General features: G+C 44.6%; 1 protein-coding gene across 1 annotated transcript in view; it reads right to left on the bottom strand.

The window, feature by feature from the left end:
* Positions 1-13,749: 13,749 nt before the first annotated feature.
* The window catches only part of SAP30L (SAP30 like), a 387,822-nt gene continuing 378,346 nt past the window's right edge, over positions 13,750-23,225 (bottom strand). The window contains exon 5 of the mRNA XM_069199614.1: positions 13,750-22,280. The gene's annotated coding sequence lies outside the window, so the exon portion shown is untranslated. The remainder of the gene's footprint in view (positions 22,281-23,225) is intronic.

Here is a 23,225-nt window from a genome sequence, read left to right as displayed (position 1 = left end):
GGTGACTGAGGGAGAACGGAGGCTGCGGGGCCTGGTGAAGAGGTCAGCATACAGAGCAACCCGGATCGGGGACCTCTTTCGGGATGGATAGTTGCTGTCATTCGATGATTTCTTCACAACCTTTGAGATGCCTCAGAGTCAGTTACTGTTGTACCACCCTTTAAGGACATGGAGTGACTGAACAACCTGTCCACCTCTGCTGCCAGACCCTCTGTACAACTACTGGCTAGATTAAAGCAGTTACTTGCCTTTACGGAGCTCTGAGAGCAGATATCATCACATCCCTGACTGACCTGCGGGAGAAATGGGAAACTGACATTGCAACTCAAATTACAGAAGCAGTCTGGGACATGATCTCATCCTACACATACACGGTGTCCCAAAATGCGAGGTTCAAATTGATCAATTTCTACATATTGCACAGAGCCTATCTCGCCCCAGAAAAGATCATTAGGACATTCGGGGCAGTGGAAGGGAACTGCCCTAGATGGCTGGAGTGGGGATCTGAGATGCTCCACATGGTGTGGTCCTGCCCTTGTAGCCTTTTGGATGAAAGTAGTGGAGACTCTTAATGAGGTAATTCATTGATCTATTCCCTGTATACCCCTGGCATGCCTATTGCATTGGGGAGGGAGGGTCCCACGCCAAAACAAATGTAAGGTGACTACCAGATTTGTGGACTTGGCCCTGGTCCTTGACAAGTGAGAAATAAAAATGCCTGTTTAAATGGAGGGAGGTCCTCACCCAGTGGACAGGATATAAGAGTGTGGTCCTACTCCAGGAGGGGGAGGAGGGGGCGTAGCTCTACAGAAGTAGCACAAGCCTGGGAACATCTAGTTGATTGCCTTAAGGAACAGGAAGAGGGATCGCCCATTGGTTCCCCCCCTGGCTGCAGCTGACGTGAACGAGGGGGCAGCCCTAACTAAAGCTACCTGACAGGTTGACAGACCGAGGAGGGCCAACACTGGGAAATGGGTTTTCCACTTGCTGAGACCACAATTCGTGTGACAGTACAAAAGTGGCCTAGACGAAGGAGCGGGAAGGGTGGGAGGTGATGGGGGGAAGGGAGGTAGGGGAAGTAGCAAGGAGGCATCTCAATGATACGATTTTACCATATAAGCGTACACAGCTTTGCATGCATAAACACTTGCAATAATATGATGTTTCCGTACTGTTGTGGTGAACTGTGTGTCCTCCCAGAAGTGAGCTCTTCAGAGCATAGCATGTACTGTTGGGAAAAAAGCGAATAAAGTTGGTTTTAAAAAAACTAGCAGAGTCTGTGAAGACTGTAGGTTCTAGTCCTCATTCCACATGGGTTCACAAATACTCGTTCAGCCTCCCATTCTGCGAAGCATAACACCAGTTCACTACAGCACTCATCAGAGAGTATGTGTTAAAAGAACAAAATGATCAAGAAAGGGTCCTGACACTCGCTAGGGCTCACAGAGTTTCCTATCTAATGCCCTAGGATTCAAGCGCTTTATGCAAAAGTCCTGCATACAATTTGTCTTCTCATCTAGAAAGGATATTGATGTATGATTTTTATGGGTAAATGCTGAGCAGCCCCTCTCATTTATCAGGAATCCCTTGTCACAGTGAAACAGCTGTACACAAGTTACAAAGTCTGTTTATTCTCAAATACGATATCTGTCTAAAAACATACTTGCTGAAACCCCACGAAGAACTTTTGCAACATCAGCCCTACATCTTTAATCATTTGGGCAACACAAGTCTAGGAAAATGGCAGGGTATTGGCATTGTTAAACAGTTTCTTTTTAAAATGTGTTTCTAATACATTTATTGACTCGATATGAGCCTTTTACGGAGATGATGTTATAGTCTTACTCCTTTGTTGTTTTTAGAGCTGCACCATTTACAAAGCTCCAAAATCTCTTTGTATCCTTAAATGTGCATATTTAATCTGTATAACTCTGTTACTGGAAGCTGCATTACCCTTTCAATTGCATAGTATTAGAAATCGGGTTGCTGGTTGGCAGAGATAGGCACCCTGTCCAAGTAGGGACTATAATCCTAGGCTGGGTAAACCGGATACACAGCCTAAATTAACCTGTGCTTACCCTCTGGTAGCTTGGCACAGAACAGTCACGCTAGACTTACGAGCCAATGTGTAAACAGTGAAAACACCACAAAAGACTCCACATAACTTTAGAAAAATAGAGACTACTTATCTGAGTAAAACAAGAAAAAAACGACAAAAATCCAGCCAGAAGAAGTCGAGACACAAATTTTAAAAGCATAAAGCAAAAGCAATGCTTAGAATTCACTAGCTGTCAAAAGGTTACTTGCGATTGCAAGGGACAGGTGCAAATCCAAAGTTCAGGCTAACTGCGAAGGAGGGTAAGCCAGCTACAGAAACCATGCAGGGTCTGCTGAAAAAGTACCTTCTGTGGAGCAAGCATCAATGTCGCAGACCAAATGCAAAGGCAATGCAGTGATACATTCCATGCAGTCTGGTTACTGCGTCGTCGTCGTTGAGCCTTGCAGTTGGGTCCCACGTTGGCATTGAACTCCGTAGAGATGGAGGGAATGCATCATTGTTGAACTGAGCAGAGCATTGTCATTGGGCCGTGCAGGCTGTGGATCCCTTGTCGTCCAACAGGTTCTGCGTCGCCGTCAAAGGGGGTGATGCATCAGTTCTGACCGGCGCAGTGATGATGATGCATCAGTTTCGGCAGTAATCAGCTGCAAATCCCACTTCTGAGACCCAGGACTGGAGGGGGCACTTCAGGCAAAGGTAAGGATCACAGATGGCAGAGTCCATGAGCACCAGGAGAGTTGCAGGCAGGCTGTGATGATCCCTGAGACTGCAAACAAGAGACAAGCCAGCAAGCCCTTGGAGCCACTCTGCAAGGCAGAGATCAACCGCAAGCAGAACAGCTTAGCAAAGCAGAGAAGCAGTTCCTTGGAATAGTCAGTCCAGGCAGAGTGGCAATCCTTACAACACAGCAGTCTTTACTAAAGCAGAGTTCTTCCCAGGTTCAGTAGTGTACTGATTTAGTAGGAGGGTCAGAGTCCCAGTACTTATACACAAATGTGCCTTTGAAGTGGGGGTGACTTCAAAGCAGCTTCTTGAGGTGCACGGGTCCCCCTTTCATCCCGGCACTGGCTCCAGACTATCAGTGTGTGGTAATTCACCCTTTGTGTGGGGACAGGAACTTTCCTATTGAAGTGTAAGTGTCAGCTCCCCTCTACCCTTCCTTCCCGAAAATGCCCATCAGAATGCAGATGAATGCAGGTGATGCCTTTGTCACACCCACCCTTCCTGTGTTTGTGGCTGTCTTGACGGAATGCACAAAGTGTAGCTGCCACCAGCCCCAGACATGTTTTGGAGACAGCCTGCAAGGCACACAGAGCAGTAAGACTAGAAAAATATCCACTTTCTAAAAATTGAATTTCTAAAATAGTAATGTTATCCGACTTAACCAGTAAAGATGATGTATCATTGCAATTCCAATGATATGAATCTTGAAGCAGGTACTCCTTTCTGATCAGGAATTACAGCTTAAAAATATATTAAGGAATTCACAATTCTGACCACAGTAGTGAAAAACGACTTTGGAAGTTTTTCACTACCAGGACATGTACAACTTAAAGGTACATGCCCTACCTATTATTTACTTAGCACTCAGCCTATGAGCTACCTAGGGCACTCCTTAGGGGTAACTTACATGTAATGACAGGGGAGTTTATTATGTACCACCTTTGCAGGTATGCAAAGAGTTTCTATTCGAAATCTCATTGACACAAAATAAATAATGTAATACACCTGAGTGTGTTTGTGCTGCTTTCTGGACTAGGGATGGGTGCAGCACGTCCCCTCGAGGCTGGGACCAGGCTTTAACTTCTGCCTAAGACTCACCAGCCAACTTAAGGAGACTTGGGAAACCTTCCAGAGTGTCTTTAGTCCTGCCATAGATTTGTCACCCAAGATGGAAGACAGTGATTGTAAAGAATGTACAGTGTTGGAAGCTGTTTCCAGGGGATTGTGATTCTGCATCGTCAATGCACTCCACTTTGAGGATCACTGTAAGAAATTGGATTCATATCTCCAGTTCTCTTTACTCAATTTATCTAATTTAGGGATTTGTATTGTTGTGTATTTTATTACTGTTTTAGTATTATATAAATGCTTTACACATAGCTCTGAGTTAAGCCTGTCTGCTTTGTGCCATAGCCACCATGCAGTTGACCTCAGGTTGATTAAATGTTTCTAGGTTCACTCTGGACAAGGGTTGTGATCGTTCCTTGAGGTAGGTAGTCACCCACCCCAAAAAATAATCCAATTTCTTATACAGTCTTTATATCATCCCCATGAACAAGACCTTGGCTCCGCCACAAACACTAAGGGCCATATTTGTGGGGATTTGGTGTGGGGCAACGCAGTGCTGCCCTACGCCAAAGTGAAAGAGCAGGAATGTGCTGTCTCTATGCTTTCCGGTACATTCCTGTCCTTTCGCCCTGGGTGGCTCCGTTTCAGCAGTCTAACGCCAACGCCTGCACCCTTGCACCATGGGGCAAGGGTGCTGTTTTGTTGGCAGGATTGTTTTTGTGCAGAAAGGGGTCCCTTCCTGCACAAAAACAATCCATAGAGGTGTTTTCCTCTTTCTATGTGTGCTGTATGGAAAGAGAAAAAAGAGGAGAAATTGAAATATTTCTCCTTGTTACACCTACAGAGGGGAGGCGTAAGGTTTTGGCTCATTCCCAGGTTTACAAGTCCTTATAAATCTGTGAATGCATCAAAACCCAAGGGAGTTGCATAGGAAAACCCCCTGCAACGCCTATGTAACTCCTCCCTGGCGCAGAGTAAGGCAACGCAGTGACTTGCGCCTCGTTGCCTTACTCCATGTCTATGAGGCCATTCAAAGCAGCGCAAAGTAACTTTGTGTGGCCTCATAGATATAGATGAGACGTTTGCACCATCTCAGCGTCACTGAAAGTGACACAACGGCGGCGCAGGCCTCTCATAAATATGCCCCTAGATTTGAGGCTGGCTTTCCATCTCAGTGCCAACCACCAGCACACTGCTCAGTGTGGCGCATATGCCTTGCAGTCCTATTCTGCTAGGTCGCCATTGACACGCTGGATCTGAGGAAATGCCTGATCGGAGGAACCCATACATATTAATTGTGAGTGCAGGAATGTGTTAGTGCACGCCGGAAGAATTTATGCATGTAAAGTGTAAGGTTTTCAACAAACATAGCAGCGATTTTGCCCAAGGGTCATGATACATGGCAAATACTTTTCTCTTGGAAACTGCCCTTGAGTTCATCCTGCTTGGAGTCTGTGTTTAATTCGAGGTTGTAAAAATAAACAAGAGGCTGAAAATAAAACAAATGTTTTCCCCTTGGCTCATGGATACCTAGTGAAAGCATAAAGACTTCAGCCACAAAGACGCCTCAACACCGAGGCACGTGCCAGTCGCAGGGCACACAAAGGCAAATGTGAAGTCTACACTGAGAAACTTTAGGTGGCCAAAGCAAGGGGTGTCCGGTCAGAGGCAGGAGGTATGGACGCTGCCTCCCTCGGGGCCCTGAATCAGTAGAGATGACCCCGAAATACATATGCAAATTTATATGCAAGTACATTCTATGTAATGCAGTATGTATGTGAAATCTATATGTGCCGTACATCCTATGTAATTATTAATGTTAGTATGTTGGAAGTAATTCTATATGTGTGTGTAAACTGCACGGGACTCGGCCGGGGGCACGCTCAGATAAGGAAGAGCGGACACAGAGCTGTGGTGGCCACAGAATAGAACAGTGCACAGTGGAGCTTTCAGGTCACACACATGGTGATCCCGGAGACACGGGGGCGCGTGGGGCTCCAAAAAAGGCACAGGTGACCGCTGGGGGCTACCGCAGAACAGACATGATGCCGTTTCAATGGCATGGATCAGAAGCACGCTGTATGCAGACCACAGAAGCCGTAGGAAGGCAAGAGCACAAAATGTCATTTGGAGGCCACAAAAAACAAACCACTGAGGCACTATTGAGCCCGCAGAACAGATACCCACAGCCTGGTTGCGGAGTTGGTGATGGGGACGCAGTTTCAAAACATATTTGGGTCCAGGGAACAGACAGATGGATGTGTTGTTGCATACAATAATAGAATACTGAGGCAGCGGAACCCTAAAACCATCTAGGGCCTCTATAATCCTCTTACAGTCACTCCCTGCCCCTTCATCTCACTCTTGAAGCTTTCTGCTTTCTTCCTTTGCGACGCGTTTTCGGTTCTCTCATCCTCCGTCTTTTCCCTCTGTCTTTTGCCCGCAGTAAATACTTGAAGCAGAAAAATAAATGTCTGCCATGAAAAACAAGTGCGGTGCCCCGCAACGCAAACCACCGGCTCAAATTAAGCACTGGTGTTAATGCATACAATAATGTGGTGTACCAGAACGTACTCAGCACTACTAGGTGTCACAGAAGACGGGGCCGTGCGGAGGCATAAAGGGCATGAGGACGGTCGGCGCGGGGCGTCCACGAAGAGTGTAGGCCACTGAGGATTCATTGAAGTGTGGAGGTTCCCGAAAAGACACCGTGTTGTGAAGGACTCTGAGTAGGAATAGGACAGCTCTTAAGCCACAAGACACCACGTCTGTCTGGGTACCAGAGAAGAGAAGCCGGGCCGAGCAGACCGCAGCATGGCCAGGGTGCGGAAGTGCCACCAATGAGATGCAACACTGAAGCAGCCACAGAACAGGCAAAGGCCGGAAGACGGACCACAGGACACTACGAAAGGGCAAAAGTGTGGCTTGTGGCGGCCACGTAATACTTAAGGCCGTGTGGGTAGCTGCAGCAATCTGTAATCTGTATATCTGAGCTGGTGTCTGGAATGCTGAGAGTGAATGATGGGGTGTGGGAGTGGTGAGTGGAAGCTCGAGTAGGTGGAAGGATAAAGCCCTTAGAGCTATGTACCTGGCACTGACCTTAATGGCCTAACTGTGCAGAAGCTACGCTCCTTTACCTGACAGGCTAGTCACTCATTTCTGGAGAACATTTCTCAAGTCTTGAGTGTATGAATAAATGCATAAATGTTTATGATTTGATTTGATTTGATTTGATTGGCAGTAGTTAAAGAATAGATACAACAGAGTGTAGATTCTGCAGAAACAATAGAGGGCAGTGTGAAGGTCACAGGACAGACACTGGGTGTACTGGAGGTTACAGGTAAGCATGGGGACACTGGAAGGCAACTAAAGTGACAGAGCTGTGTGGAGGCCACAGAAAACATGGGGAAGTGTGGACGTGGTGGACACAGGTGACATATGGTGCAGTGGAGGCTGAAGAACACTGAACATTGTGCGGACCACCTAAAGGGCACTAACATCCGATAGGGGTGCAGAAACTACAAAATGAGCGTAAAGCTTACAGGAAGTCACATAATAGAGATATGGGGGTGTAAATGACTTGGAACAAGTGCAGGACACTGTGACCGGTGCAGAAGCTACTGGGCAGACACAGCGGACAGTAGAGGCCACATCTCAGTCAGAGCAGAACTGCAGCCGTGGCGCAGACACCAAGCACTGAGGAGGCCGCAGGATAGAGTAGAGGCCACTGAACGAACAATGAGTAGTGAGGAGACTCTGCACAAAGAAGGGGGAGGGGAAGGGTTATTTTGGCTACTACGAGCAATCATGCAAGTAATCAAAAATACCAGGGGATTTTGTAGGAGAAACCACAAGATTACCTTGTTGCTTTTTGTATTCAAAAGAGGGAAACCTTGAAAAGAAGAACAAGGAAGAAGTAGTAGTGAGATGAAACCCCTGAGAATCCAGAGAGCTCTCTCCATGACTGCGGAGAGCCCAACAAAGTGCAACACGTCTAGACTGAGGTGACGGGCATGCCAAGTGATGCCAGCTCGGTGGGTGACGGCTCATTCTTACCCTGGCTATCAATGTTCTTCCCCTCAGAGTTTCTGTATTTTTAGCATATTGCGCTAATGAGCAGAATTATAATCTTTACATTTCACATGTTGGATCCTATGTCTGGTTTGACAATGCAGATGCCTACTGACCTACTGTCCACAGTTCTTTAAAATATTCATAGATTAAACTTTGGCTGTGCTCAGAAGAGTCGCTATCTCTGTGTAAACTATTGACTGTTCAGTGTATCATTCCGCCTCGTATAAAGTTCTTGCATTGCAAGGAATGAGGGTTTAGATTAGCATCTCAAAAGTACTTCGAATTATGATGCACGTGTTGATTTTGTCTCATAAATGCATTGTATTCAAAAGGCAATTGTTTTTTTTCCACTGCAGCAGGCTTTTTAATGGCTCAAAATCCAAGTCAGACCTATTGTCTTTGCCAGTGAATGGTTTATTGTATTATTTGTATTGTGGAAGCCTAATGAAAGACGCAGGGCTGTGTGGATGTCAAATAAAAAGGGTATTGTGGTGGAGCCAGGATAGAGATATAGTGGAGACCAAGGGAGAGAGGCGTGGACGATGCCACAGAACAGAGGGTGCCACCGACAGACCGGTGAGCACGGAAGCCACACAGTAGACAAGACAGTGTTGATACCTCTAAATAGACGGAAGGCCCTGTTGACTTCTACAGAACAGGCCCAAGGCAATGGGAATCCCACAAAGCAAAAACAAATATGCGCCTACTGTAGCTTTTCACTTGTAAATTGTGACACTTAGGTGAGTTTAAAATGAAACCTCGTCTATTGCTGTCCCATTTAGAAGAGACCACAATCACCCGCCACAGCAAGGAAGGAATAATTTATCGTCAAAAAACAAATGCGAGCATACAGTTTGAATATGAGCTTCTCCACTAAAGAGAATCGACCGAATATTTAAAATCGCAACTTTAAAAGTATGTGGTGAGAATTAATGTTGCCATTGTGTGTGAGGGCACATATTCATGATACATACCGAGACACTTCTAAATACTGGTGTGAGTAATGCTTCAGTGACGTGTGCTCACTTATACGTAGACTAAGCTGAACTGTGTGTGTATATTGTATTATTTTGTTACAGGCAAAAAGGGTAATTTTTTCCAAATTTTTGAGGAATAACAATTCTTTAAATATTCTGCTTTTGCCTCACACGCTTAAACATCAAAAATTAATTATTTTTCGAGCTAAGCGTTTTCTGTTGTTCTAAATGTAAATACTTTCCTTTTTCACTTAAAGCCAACATCTGTTTGAATGGTTTTGGTCCAGTTTGATTGCAGTAAACCATTACCACTGGAAATAACCACTATGGTATATGAAAATGCCTCTCCTGCCGACCCCTGAACGATTATTGAAGTAATGAGGTCTGTGGAGAGCTGGGGTGGGGTTTACAGGTCTGCTACAAGAGGGCTCCAGGTCTGCTGCGAGATGTGGTGTGAGGGACTGCAGTCCTTCTTTGAGGGGGCTTCAGGTGTGCTGTGAGGGGGCTCCAGGTGTGCCGTGAGGGGGCTCCAGGTGTGCCGTGAGGGGGCTCCAGGTGTGCCGTGAGGGACTTCAGGTGTGCCGTGAGGGGGCTCCAGGTGTGCCGTGAGGGTCTTCAGGTGTGCTGTGAGGGGGCTCCAGGTGTGCCATGAGGGACTTCAAGTGTGCTGTGAGGGACTTCAGGTGTGCTGTGAGGGGGCTCCAGGTATGCCGTGAGGGGGCTCCAGGTGTGCCGTGAGGGGGCTCCAGGTGTGCTGTGAGGGTGCTCCAAGTGTGCTGTGAGGGACTTCAGGTGTGCTGTGAGGGGGCTCCAGGTGTGCCATGAGGGACTTCAAGTGTGCTGTGAGGGACTTCAGGTGTGCTGTGAGGGGGCTCCAGGTGTGCTGTGAGGGGCCTCCTGGTATTCTGCGAGGGGTCTTCAAACCTGCTGTGAAGGGGCTCCAGGTGTATTGTATTGTATTATATTTATATAGAGCTTACTACCCCTGACGAGGCATCAAAGCGCTTCTTGGAATGTATCATGCTACTCCTGAGCCCAAAACGAACAGTGGTGGATTAGTATAGGGAATTATAAGTACAGTATTAGTATGAGTTAATTTGAGTGGAGGATATGTGACTTTGTTAGTTGGATTGAACAGAGTAATGGAGGGATAGAGGAGGGACGAATACAGAAGTGTTAATTGGGTGTTTATAGTAACAAGATGAGGCTTTAGATGAGTAAAGGAGAGATGGAGGAGGGAAGAGTCTGTGGAAAGGCATAGGGAGATCATAGTAGCAGGAGGGGTTTGGGATGAGTCAAAGGTGAAATAAATGAGGGAGAATTGAGTAGGGTTATTTGGGAGATCATAGTAGTAAACTGAGGTGTGGGGTGAGCCAAGAGTGGTAGAGGAGGGAAGACCTTAGGCAGGGTTATTTTGGAGATTATAGCAGTAGAATGGGTTTGGGATGAGTCAGAGTGGGGATGGAGGATAGACTGATAGTTATGGGGTGATGTGGGGACAGTAAAGCTTACGAGAGAATATTTTTTTTCTCTAGTACACTAGGACTATATATATAGTATTATATAAGTACTCCTGTCCTAATACTTTACACCTGCTGCCATCTATTTTTGCAATACCATTATTCCTCTCATAACGCTCATTCCTGGTTATCTTGATTTAGAGAGTGGCTTTTTAGGGTCGAGCCTGCGTCGAATGCGCTTGTGCATGCGCTTGTGCATGCGTATCACTAGTGAGGCACTTTAGGTATTAGAAAAGGGCTCGGAGCCCCGTCGACGTCACGTCAGTGTCTTTCATTGGCACGTTGGCTTGCCTGTTAGAATCTACTTGCTTTGATTAGTGGAAGGCACGCATATGTCATGCCTTATCCGGTGGTTAGCCCTCCTCGAGCGCAGCGACTGTAGGAAAGTACCATCTTGCCTGGCATGTTACCCCCATATTTTCACTGTATATATGTTGTTTTAGTTGTATGTGTCACTGGGACCCTGCCAGCCAGGGCCCCAGTGCTCATAAGTGTGCCCTGTATGTGTTCCCTGTGTGATGACTAACTGTCTCACTGAGGCTCTGCTAACCAGAACCTCAGTGGTTATGCGCTCTCATTTCTTTCCAAATTGTCATAACAGGCTAGTGACCAATTTCACCAATTTACATTGGCATACTGGAACACCCTTATAATTCCCTAGTATATGGTACTGAGGTACCCAGGGTATTGGAGTTCCAGGAGATCCCTATGGGCTGCAGCATTTCTTTTGCCACCCATAGGGAGCTCTGACAATTCTTACACAGGCCTGCCACTGCAGCCTGAGTGAAATAACGTCCACGTTATTTCACAGCCATTTACCACTGCACTTAAGTAACTTATAAATCACCTATATGTCTAACCTTTACCTGGTAAAGGTTGGGTGCTAAGTTACTTAGTGTGTGGGCACTAGCCAAGGTGCCCCCACATTGTTCAGGGCAAATTCCCCGGACTTTGTGAGTGCGGGGACACCATTACACGCGTGCACTATACATAGGTCACTACCTATGTATAGCTTCACAATGGTAACTCCGAATATGGCCATGTAACATGTCTAAGATCATGGAATTGCCCCCCCCAATGCCATCCTGGCATTGGTGAGACAATCCCATGATCCCACGGGTCTCTAGCACAGACCCGGGTACTGCCAAACTACCTTTCCCGGGGTTTCACTGCAGCTGCTGCTGCTGCTTCTGCCAACCCCTCAGACAGGTTTCTGCCCTCCTGGGGTCCAGCCAAGCTTGGCCCAGGAAGGCAGAACAAAGGACTTCCTCAGAGACAGGGTGTTACACCCTCTCCCTTTGGAAAAAGGTGTCAGGGCTGGGGAGGAGTAGCCTCCCCCAGCCTCTGGAAATGCTTTCATGGGCACAGATGGTGCCCATCTCTGCATAAGCCAGTCTACACCGGTTCAGGGATCCCCCAGCCCTGCTCTGGCACGAAACTGGACAAAGGAAGGGGGAGTGACCACTCCCCTGACCTGCACCTCCCCTGGGAGGTGCCCAGAGCTCCTCCAGTGTGCTCCAGACCTCTGCCATCTTGGAAACAGAGCTGCTGCTGGCACACTGGACTGCTCTGAGTGGCCAGGGCCAGCAGGTGACGTCAGAGACTCCTTCTGATAGGCTCTTACCTCTGTTGCTAGCCTATCCTCCTTCCTAGGTAGCAAAACCTCCTTTTCTGGCTATTTAGGGTCTCTGCTTTGGGGAATTCTTTAGATAACGAATGCAAGAGCTCATCAGAGTTCCTCTGCATCTCTCTCTTCACCTTCTGCCAAGGAATCGACTGCTGACCGCGCTGGAAGCCAGCAAAACCGCAACAAAGTAGCAAAGACGACTACTGCAACCTTGTATCGCTGATCCTGCCGCCTTCTCAACTGTTTTCCTGGTGGTGCATGCTGTGGGGGTAGTCTGCCTCCTCTCTGCACTAGAAGCTCTGAAGAAATCTCCTGTGGGTCGACTGAATCTTCCCCCTGCAACCGCAGGCACCAAAAGACTGCATCACCAGTCCCCTGGGTCCCCTCTCAGCACGACGAGCGTGGTCCCTGGAACTCAGCAACTCTGTCCAAGTGACTCCCACAGTCCAGTGACTCTTCAGTCCAAGTTTGGTGGAGGTAAGTCCTTGCCTCCCCACGCTAGACTGCATTGATGGGTACCGCGTGATTTGCAGCTGCTCCGGCTCCTGTGCACTCTTCCAGGATTTCCTTTGTGCACAGCCAAGCCTGGGTCCCTGACACTCTAACCTGCAGTGCACAACCTCCTGAGTTGTCCTCTGGAATCGTGTGACCTTCCTTTGTGACTTCGGGTGAGCTCCGGTTCACTCTTCTTCGTAGTGCCTGTTCCGGCACTTCTGCGGGTGCTGCTTGCTTCTGAGTGGGCTCCTTGTCTTGCTGGGCACCCCCTCTGTCTCCTCACGCAATTGGCGACATCCTGGTCCCTCCTGGGCCACAGCAGCATCCAAAAACCCTAACCACAACCCTTGCAGCTAGAAAGGCTTGTTTGCGGTCTTTCTGCACGGAAACACCTCTGCAAGCTTCTTCACGACGTGGGACATCCATCCTCCAAAGAGGAAGTTCCTAGTCCTCTTCGTTCTTGCAGAATCCACAGCTTCTACCATCCAGTGGCAGCTTTTTTGCACCCACAGCTGGCATTTCCTGGGCATCTGCCCACTCCCGACTTGATCGTGACTTCTGGACTTGGTCCCCTTGTTCCACAGGTACTCTCGTCTGGAAAACCATTGTTGTTGCATTGCTGGTGTTGGTCTTCCTTGCAGAATTCCCCTATCACGACTTCTGTGCTCTCTGGGGAACTTAGGTGCACTTTGCACCCACTTTTCAGGGTCTTGGGGTGGGCTATTTTTCTAACCCTCCCTGTTTTCTTACAGTCCCAGCGACCCTCTACAAGCTCACATAGGTTTGGGGTCCATACGTTATTCGCATTCCACTTTTGGAGTATATGGTTTGTGTTGCCCCTATACCTATGTGCTCTCATTGCAATCTATTGTGACTGTACATTGCTTGCATTGCTTTCTATTGCTATTACTGCATAATTTTGGTATTGTGTACATATATCTTGTGTATATTTGCTATCCTCATACTGAGGGTACTCACTGAGATACTTTTGGCATATTGTCATAAAAATAAAGTACCTTTATTTTTAGTATATCTGTGTATTGTGTTTTCTTATGATATTGTGCATATGACACCAGTGGTATAGTAGGAGCTTCACACGTCTCCTAGTTCTGCCTAAGCTGCTCTGCTAAGCTACCTTTTCTATCAGCCTAAGCTGCTAGACACCCCTTGTTAGAGGGAAATCTGTTAATAAAATAAAACAAATCATTTTGACACAATAATATAAGTTTAATCGATTTTCAGCTGGGAACAACAGGCAGTCTCACATAGAGGCCATGACTGAAGTTCAAAGTTCTGGTTCAAACACCAGTAGCATTTATACTGTAAAAACCACAAAAAACTGTGGTCAAGAGTTCAGCATTTACGTAAGCAACTACAAGCAGTACAGATAAGATAATGAGGTGCCTCTGGAAAGAAGCACTTGCACTTGTTGGCCTCATGGGTGTGTAAGTTACAATGACGTCATTCACCATATCTATCTTTCTGCACAACAAGAGATTATATGTTGCGTGCTGCTCAAGGTAGCCCTCCCTTGCAAATACTTATCTGACCCTTTACACAGTTCCCCTTAACACAATATGAATGACTTATGGTTTTTAGGACCCCTGTGCTAAGGGAGGATACACCCTTCTGTTCCACCCTGTTCATGCTAAGTGAACATTATGAAAGCAACAGTTGGTGCAGCTTTAAAGAAAAACTCTCTTTTTAATGTGGCTGGGGCCTCTTGTGTGTTTCAGCACAGCTAACTTAACAATGCAGCATGTATATATGTTTCCTAACTAATAAGTGTTTGTTTGTCCTAAATATGACCTGCCTTTTCTATTGAACCCACAGTCTGTCTTTTTTTAACATGTCATGTATTAAGCCTTTCACTACTTACATTGGTTTACAACTATCTAGCCTAAAATGTTTGTATTGGGATTTGGGAACTTATGTTTGTTTGTATGTGATGTATTCCTATTCTTCCTACATCATTCCTCCCTCTAGTTGATTATTCAACTACTTTTCCTACCTTCCCATCTACTAATGAAACTAGGGGAATCATCACATACCCACTACTCTGTCCCTCCCAATTTAGCTGTCAACCTTTTGCAACATGCTATTATTACCTGAAAAATAAGACACATCAAAAGCAACAAAACAATCAAAGGCAACAAGGCCTTGAACAACCCTGACATCCAGGACGGCACCCATTCGATCCAGCCCTCGAACCACCCATCAGGGGCGGCACCCCCCTCATCGATCATTTTCTTTTGTAGATCATGCAATGTCTGAATGTCCTGAGTTAATGTCCCATTGTCCGCATCATTGGCCGGCACATAAAGATTCAATCTTCTTACACACCCCTCCTTCCATGGCCATCATTAAATCAAATACATATCTGTGTTGCATTAACATCAGCCTAAGGGCTGGAAGTTCTTCCTTGATAGCATTGAACCCATCTTCAATTGCATTTATGGTCTTCATCAATTCAAAGTGCGTGATCTGCAGCCAGCGTGCAGTTGCCTTCACCTGAATGAATGGTAGGATGCTACCAAAAAAGATTTGGGCATCATTAAATAGTCTGTGTTCCTGTGGAATGTCTTTCCACACTTCAGTACCAAGAAACTCAGCAGCTCGTTTTGTCCGATAATGGTGAAGCAAGGTTGTTGGATGGCTCATGGGATGGTCATGTAACTGAGAGATGTCCACACCTGGTATCACCAGGGAGGGGGTGTGCAAAGTCACTAGGGAGCAGAGGCCATTCCAGTTCGGGGGTAGTTGCATGTGGAGCCGTGCCCCACACATCCAGTAGTGATCCATCAGGCTGGAGGTGCAGCCCTGCATATCAGCGTTGTAGGTGGTGATGTTGCAGTTGAGGTTACTCCCCACCTTCATTGTCCCATTCCCTCTGAAACAAAGAGAAAACTGTGTTAATTTCATTGCTATTCTAGGGTGTATGGTAGTCCCTGTCCATGTATATCTCTGTATGTTCGCATCCCATATTTCCTGACACTGGCCTATTATCTTATTAAAGCTTAGTGGACCTTTTGTCTTGGTACCATTTGTCATGGGCAAATACTGATCCTGTGATACTAAGAACCGGCCTGCCTGCGCAATCAGGGGGCAGGGGTTTAGCTCGTGCAGTAACAGGACTAACATGAGTTGGCTGTAGCTGTGCTCTCATTCTGCATAAAAATAGGTGCAGGAGACAATGTGTAATGTTTGGGGATACCTTTTTAGGGAGATGCAATTTATCTACTCCAGCAGCATGGGGGATGAGAGAGCATACATAACAACTGGTGTTGGATGTGGATGTGCCTATACTGTGCATGTACTGATACCACACATTGTCAAACAAAGCAATATGGAGAGGGTGATGGTCAGTATCATTATCAACAGTTCTACGCATGCGTGTAATAATTGATATAGGATCAAAAAAATTAAAATATCCAAGGGCTAAACGCAGCAAAATCAGTGCAACGAGGAGGAAAAACAAACATAAAATACATAACTTAAAAGAAGAATTGTCTAAAATTGAGGCTTTAGAGGGAGGCATTACTCCGGTTGCTTCTCCTGTTCTCCCCCCTCTTTTTCCTGCTCGTTGTCCAAAGGGATGGATGGCACTGGGAAGGGTCCATTAAATTAGCAGTTCTTCCATTGTCTTGCAAAATTGCTAAAGTTCTCAAAGGTAATGGTGTTTGTTGATTCTTTACAGGAGATGCATTGGCGCGCTTCTTGGCTGCACGTGTAACCTGTTTAGGGAAGAACTTTGCAACTTTGGTTAGCTCAGACATGTATTCATTCATTTCAATTTGTACAACCTCAGGTGCACTCTCAGTCTCCAATTTATGTCTAGTTGATGGCACAAATGTGCTCATTGTTCTACCTGTCACTATTTGATGTGGAGTTAAATGATGATCTGATCCTGGGGTATTTCTCAAAGCAAAGAGTGCCAAAGGGAGGCAGTATAGCCATTTCTTCTTCAATGTCACACATAGTTTACTTATTCTGTTCTTGAGGAGGCCATTAAGGCGCTCCACAATTCCATTGCTTTGCGGATGATAAGCTGAGGACAATTTATGTGTTATTCCTAACAAGATGGTGAGGTGAGAAAAGATATTATTGACAAAATGGGTGCCATTGTCCGATCTGATCCCCTCAGGGACACCCCATCGCGGTATTACCTCACGAATCAAAAAATTAGCAGCAGATTTGGCATCACAGTGAACACAAGGTCCTGCTTCAATCCACCTTGAGAATGGGCAGACTACAACTATCAGATAGCGATAATGATTGCATCTGTCAATCATATCAATGTAGTCAATGTGCAGTTCCTTAAAGGGACCTTGTGGGCGAGGTATTGTGGAAGCTATTACCTTAGATGTGGGATTTGGTGAATACTGCTGGCACACTGTGCAGGTGTGTATGTACATTGTAATCATCTCATGTAAGTTAGGGACAAACCAATCCTGACGTATTTGGAGGGACATATTGTCTCTAGCAGTATGTGAAGGAAGATGTAGCTGGTTTAGAGCTATCAGTAGCAATGCTTGGGGCATGACAGGCTTCCCTGTTGATATTTGTCTGTATATTAAATCTGTTCCTGTCTGTGTGCATCCTCTGGCTTCCCACAACTGTTTCTCATGTTCAGGTGCATTTTCTTGTATCTCTCTTATATGCAAGTGAGCTGTCTCTGTGTAATGTCTAGATGCATTCAAAGAGTCTGAAGATGTCAATGTTTCACTAGCTAACAAAACTGTGGTATGTGTGTCACTAAGAGGGTGTGTTGCTGCATCTTTGGCTGCCCAATCAGCCAGGACATTTCCATGGGACACAAAATCTGAGCATTAGTGTGGACTGCGCATTTCACTACTGCAACTGCATGTGGCAGTGTTAAAGCTTGTATCAAGTCCTCTAAAAGGGTTCGGTGCATGACAGTGCTTCCATCATACTTGAGAAATCCCCATCTATTCCACCACATAATGCTGGAATGCACTGTTGTAGTGACATAGGCTGAATCAGAGTATGCTGTTATTGTTTCTCCTTGCCCTTGTTTGAGGGCTGCCCCTAAAGCTACTAATTCAGAAGCCTGGGCTGAATATTGAGATGGCAAAGTTATCTGTTCAGTTATCTGCAGTGTGTCTGAAGAGTTGTGCTGCATCGCTCTGACCACTGCAGCACTTGTATGTCTTACTCCTGTGTCCTGATCTATTGTGGAAGTTTCATCCACAAAATATACAACACTACCTGGAATGGGGTCTTCTGTTGCTTGGCTACACGCATCTGGAGTATATGTGGCACAATCATGGGCATCATCATCAGTGTCTGAAATGGGGTGTGCAAAGAAGGTAGCAGGATTGACTGTGTGGCATTTTAACCACCTTCAAGGATGTTAGTGATAATATTATCTCATAGCCTGATACTCTCCGTGTTGTTAGTGTTGTTTTAGCTTTCTGAATTATTGCAAACACAGCAGGTTCAGCATACAGGGTCAAGGGTGCACCCATGACAATGGGAGCACTTTTCTCTACTACAAAGGCTGTTGTGGCTAGTGCTTGTTCACAAGGGTACTTACTTTTCATGACAGAATCAAGTAGGCCACTAAAATATGCAACTGGTTTGTGACCTAAAGGATACTTTTGGGTGAGGACAGCTGTCATCACCTGGCCATTACAGTGGCAAATCCTTCCTCTGTTTTCTTGGCTAGTTTCTGCTGGACCAATTTAGCTGCTGCTTTCTCTATTTTATCTTTCTCTCTCTTTTCCTTTTATTGTCTCTTCTTACAAAAATGTATTATGTGTGCTTCTATCTCTGTCTATGGTTTGGCCTCTAAGGCAACTATATTATCTAATTTATCCTGTACTTCAACTGGCAGACACTTTTTCACTATATTGAAAAATAGTATTGCGTTCTGTCCAGTGACATCCCAACTCTCCCCCACTTCCTGTGTCCATTTTTCCTTCATTCTGCTAAGGAATTGGTGTGGGTCCTCATTTGGCTGCATTGCTTGTGCCATAAGGGACCCAATGTCTGGCCTGTCTGGATACATTTTCCTCAGTTGTTTCCAAACAATTCCCCTTACTCTATTAAAGGGTGCCCCATCACATTTTGGGTTAGTCAATGTCACATCCTTTACTCCTGCCTTTGTGAACAGTGTGTCTGTGTCATCTCCTATAAGGGAACTTAGTAAACTCTTAATGTCCCCTATTGCAAGAGTAATCCCTGCAGTATGTTTCTCCAGAGCTGCTATCCATTTCCCAGCACCCTCAGAATGTTGTGGCAACTATTTTTTAAGATTTTCTTTGTCCATCTGGAGCCATGGTATATATTGAGGCACCCCTGGGCCCTTGAATATCAAGGGCAGTTGTGACAGGACTGTAGTCCTATTGCCAGTATGGTGACGAGAGTCATACTTACAAGCATATCTCTGCCACACCCTTAAACTTTTCTGCATATAGGGATAATCCCAATAAGGATCCCCTGCACCCTGAAAAATGCACATTTCTGCATTAGCCATGTCTCGGGGTTTAAAGGAACCCTCTCGCAGCCATGGTGTCATCTGTGATGCCAATCCTTCTGTCCAACCTGCTAGGTTGTCAGTAAAAGGGACAACATTATACCAACTATTTTCATACTGAGCTACTATTTAATTGGGTGTCAAATTATTGCCAGGGCATACAGGGAATGCATGTGCCATGTCTTTCCTCAGTGTCATTTTTCCTGCCTTATCAAATGTTCCCTTTCTCTCATATGGGCGTGCATGCGCCCCATCAAATACTAATCTCTGTAATTCTCTTGGCTTCTTTTGTAAAGTCTGTCCTGTCTTATTGTTTTCTTCTCCCTCACAGGCATATTGTGACTGTTCCTTGTTATGGTCCTCAAAAAGGGACATTCTTTTAACATGTTCAGTGATGTCATCTAATGCCCCCTCTGATCCTTTGTAAGATTTTTCTAAATCCAGATCTTTTTCACCTAAGCTGCTGTGTGTGGAGACTGTGTCATCTAGTCCTTCTTGTTCAATTATTTGTGGCCTAGTGAGGGCCCTTGACTGCCTCAGGGGCCCGTCCTCCTTTTCCCAAGTCGCTCTTTTGTCTACCCATCCATCTTCCTGCTCTGTGATCCACTTGCCTACACTATTCTCTTCTGCTCCTGGGTACATGAACCTCCAGTACTCTGTGGGAGAACTTTCTGGTGTGAAAGCTAACCTTCTTGTCTTATTTTTAATATTGGTACTCGTTTTTTTTCAAAACACCTTCTTTTTTTCTAGCCCCATCCATTCTCTGTGCCTCTCTTGATCCCTCATTAGGTATACCCTCATTCTTTCTAGTGGGGGACATCTCGTCCTCTAAATGAAGTGTAAATCTAGCATCTACTGTCCCTATGTATTTAATTCTGTCCCCACCTGACATTTCCCGTGGTGTACTGGCCATTTGAGGACATGGAGATGGGTGAACATATTCTCTATGTTTAGAAAAAGATTCTAATGGTGGGCTATACTCTGGGTCTGTATATCCCACAGCAGGGGGATGTGAAGAGGTGGGTAATGAGTGTGGGGCACCAGGTTGCAACGTATACATGCCCTGTACCTTTGCACTGCCTAACCTTAATTGCACATCTTGATAGGGGGGTGGAGGAGCCGAAGGGAGGGTCTGAGGCTTTGTATTTGACTCATTCATATTTGTTTCACAAAAGACCCTCCATATGTCTAGTGTGATCTTCCTTTTCTCTAGTTTATTTCCCTTGTATTTACTCTGTAGGAAGGTGCCCATGTGTTCTATTATTGTATTATCAAATGTGCCCACTTTGGGCCATACATGTGCAAGTTTTAATGTTGCTTTGTGCCATTCCTTACAGTATTTTCCTATCCTGTCCCTGTCTCAAGAGAACACTTTAACCATGTGTTCTAAAGGAGACCCCATGTCTGTTTAGTGAACTTAATCTTTTGTACTATATGTGTTACACTCTAAATGGGCTTCTATTTACTTCCTATGGTATTTCCAGACTTCACATAAACTATTATTAGGCTGTGAAGGTGAACATCATATATATATATCCCTAATCTCTGAAAGACTTTGTTCATTTATATATAGATATATATGGTAGGTGCATTTATGTGTGGCCTAAGTGGTTTGTTTGCCTGACACAACAAACAATAATGTTATTGTGATCTATATACATGTTTATTAATTACTCATATCCTAAATTCCACCCTGGGAGGTCCCTAATAAATGCATACAGTAGGAGGTCTAATACTAAATATGAGTCTGTTGTTATTGCAGGGAATTCACGTGACTGTTGCCCATGGTTCCACTGAAAAATTGCAGTAACTTCAATATATTCACTTTCTGGCCACAATGTGGCTCCAGTGTCACACATGAGAAAATTAAAACAAAATGTATTTATTTTTAGAGGCCTACAAATGAGTGCTTTACTCTTGGAAAGACAACTGCAACAGGTTTTGTACATTTCAAAATAAACTCTTTTATTCTAATTATGTGAAGATCCTGTTCACATCTATATGAAAGGTAGTTAAATATATTTGTATGTATAGTAGCTGATATTTCTCCTTCTATTTGTATACCTTCAATATATATGTGTATGTCCCAGTCTATACTATTTGATAATTCATCTAGCCTCCAATCTTAAGGCTCTATAGTTTCATAATGGGGATAACAGTAGTGTCAATATTTGTTATGGGGTTCATGAGGCTAGTACACTACTTTTAACTTGGAAAATAATGTCCTTGTATTAGTTCTTTGAATAATTATTTATAATTGTCTAACAGGCATTTCTCTTATGTCAATGTAGGTTGTTTTTAGGCCTAGAGGTGATATACTATAAATACCTAGGCATTCATAAACTTCTGACTTAAAAAATTATTCTATGGTATTGATATTGCTGATCTACTAAGGTCAGTTCTGTTGCAGAGGGGGACAGCCTGACTGTTATAAACATTTATAATTAATTCAGGGATGTGGAATTAATTAGTTGACTTTTTGGGACCTGCCCAATCCAGTCAATTACTTTACTTTTGAGTATACTATTATAACTTAACCTTCATAAGAATAGGAGGTCTGATACTTATTCCTAAATTATACACTAAATAACAAACTTATATATTGACATTATTATGTGGCCACATTTCTGTCTATACATGCATATACATACACAGTAAATTTTAATATACATACACAGTAATTCTTAATTTCATACTAGGGCAAACAAAATACTACTGGTCACTTCCCTCTGGATTCATAGAGGGGACAACTTTTCACTATTTTCAACAAAAAAGTGACTTCCAGATTTAATATCTGGGTTAGGTTGACATGAGTGTTCTTTAAAACATACACTGATTGCTCAGCCCCCAAGTCCAACACTACTCCTGACCACTTTTGACTTACTTAGTCAAGCTCCCTGTATCTTCCGGACTTACCACCGGGATCCCTTAATATTATCTCAATTCATACACAATCTTGCATGCAAACACAAAAATTACATATATTACAGTGTCAAAATTGTAAATGTCTTTATAAAATAAAAGGAACAGACCTCGTACTTTTTCCACCTCACTACCTTCCACTGAGACCCATCTGTCCCCACGAAATCAGAGATTTTTACATAAATGTAGGCATCTCCCTTACCTCTTTAAAATGTGCACAAATCACCTCGTGGAGACAGGCAGGGCCCCCAGTCCAGCAGTTGGTGAGATCAAAGTAGAGCTCCTGGCTTAGCTCGCCAATATGTTAGAGGGAAATCTGTTAATAAAATAAAACAAATCATTTTGACACAATAATATAAGTTTAATCGATTTTCAGCTGGGAACAACAGGCAGTCTCACATAGAGGCCATGACTGAAGTTCAAAGTTCTGGTTCAAACACCAGTAGCATTTATACTGTAAAAACCACAAAAAACTGTGGTCAAGAGTTCAGCATTTACGTAAGCAACTACAAGCAGTACAGATAAGATAATGAGGTGCCTCTGGAAAGAAGCACTTGCACTTGTTGGCCTCATGGGTGTGTAAGTTACAATGACGTCATTCACCATATCTATCTTTCTGCACAACAAGAGATTATATGTTGCGTGCTGCTCAAGGTAGCCCTCCCTTGCAAATACTTATCTGACCCTTTACACAGTTCCCCTTAACACAATATGAATGACTTATGGTTTTTAGGACCCCTGTGCTAAGGGAGGATACACCCTTCTGTTCCACCCTGTTCATGCTAAGTGAACATTATGAAAGCAACAGTTGGTGCAGCTTTAAAGAAAAACTCTCTTTTTAATGTGGCTGGGGCCTCTTGTGTGTTTCAGCACAGCTAACTTAACAATGCAGCATGTATATATGTTTCCTAACTAATAAGTGTTTGTTTGTCCTAAATATGACCTGCCTTTTCTATTGAACCCACAGTCTGTCTTTTTTTAACATGTCATGTATTAAGCCTTTCACTACTTACATTGGTTTACAACTATCTAGCCTAAAATGTTTGTATTGGGATTTGGGAACTTATGTTTGTTTGTATGTGATGTATTCCTATTCTTCCTACATCACCCTCTACATTAATAAGGGATACCTTGACCTGGTGCAAGGTGTAAGTACCCCTTGGTAACCACTAAAAGCCAGGCCAGCCTCCTACAGCGACAAAGTACAGAAAACATGCGAGGCTCGCTGTTTCCCGTCAGGTTTGTGGACTACTTTTTCTCT

Source organism: Pleurodeles waltl, chromosome 7, assembly GCF_031143425.1.
Source record: "Pleurodeles waltl isolate 20211129_DDA chromosome 7, aPleWal1.hap1.20221129, whole genome shotgun sequence".
Lineage (NCBI taxonomy): Eukaryota > Metazoa > Chordata > Amphibia > Caudata > Salamandridae > Pleurodeles > Pleurodeles waltl.
Note: the sequence above shows the minus strand (reverse complement) of the source record. Positions and strands in the feature narration are given on the sequence as shown.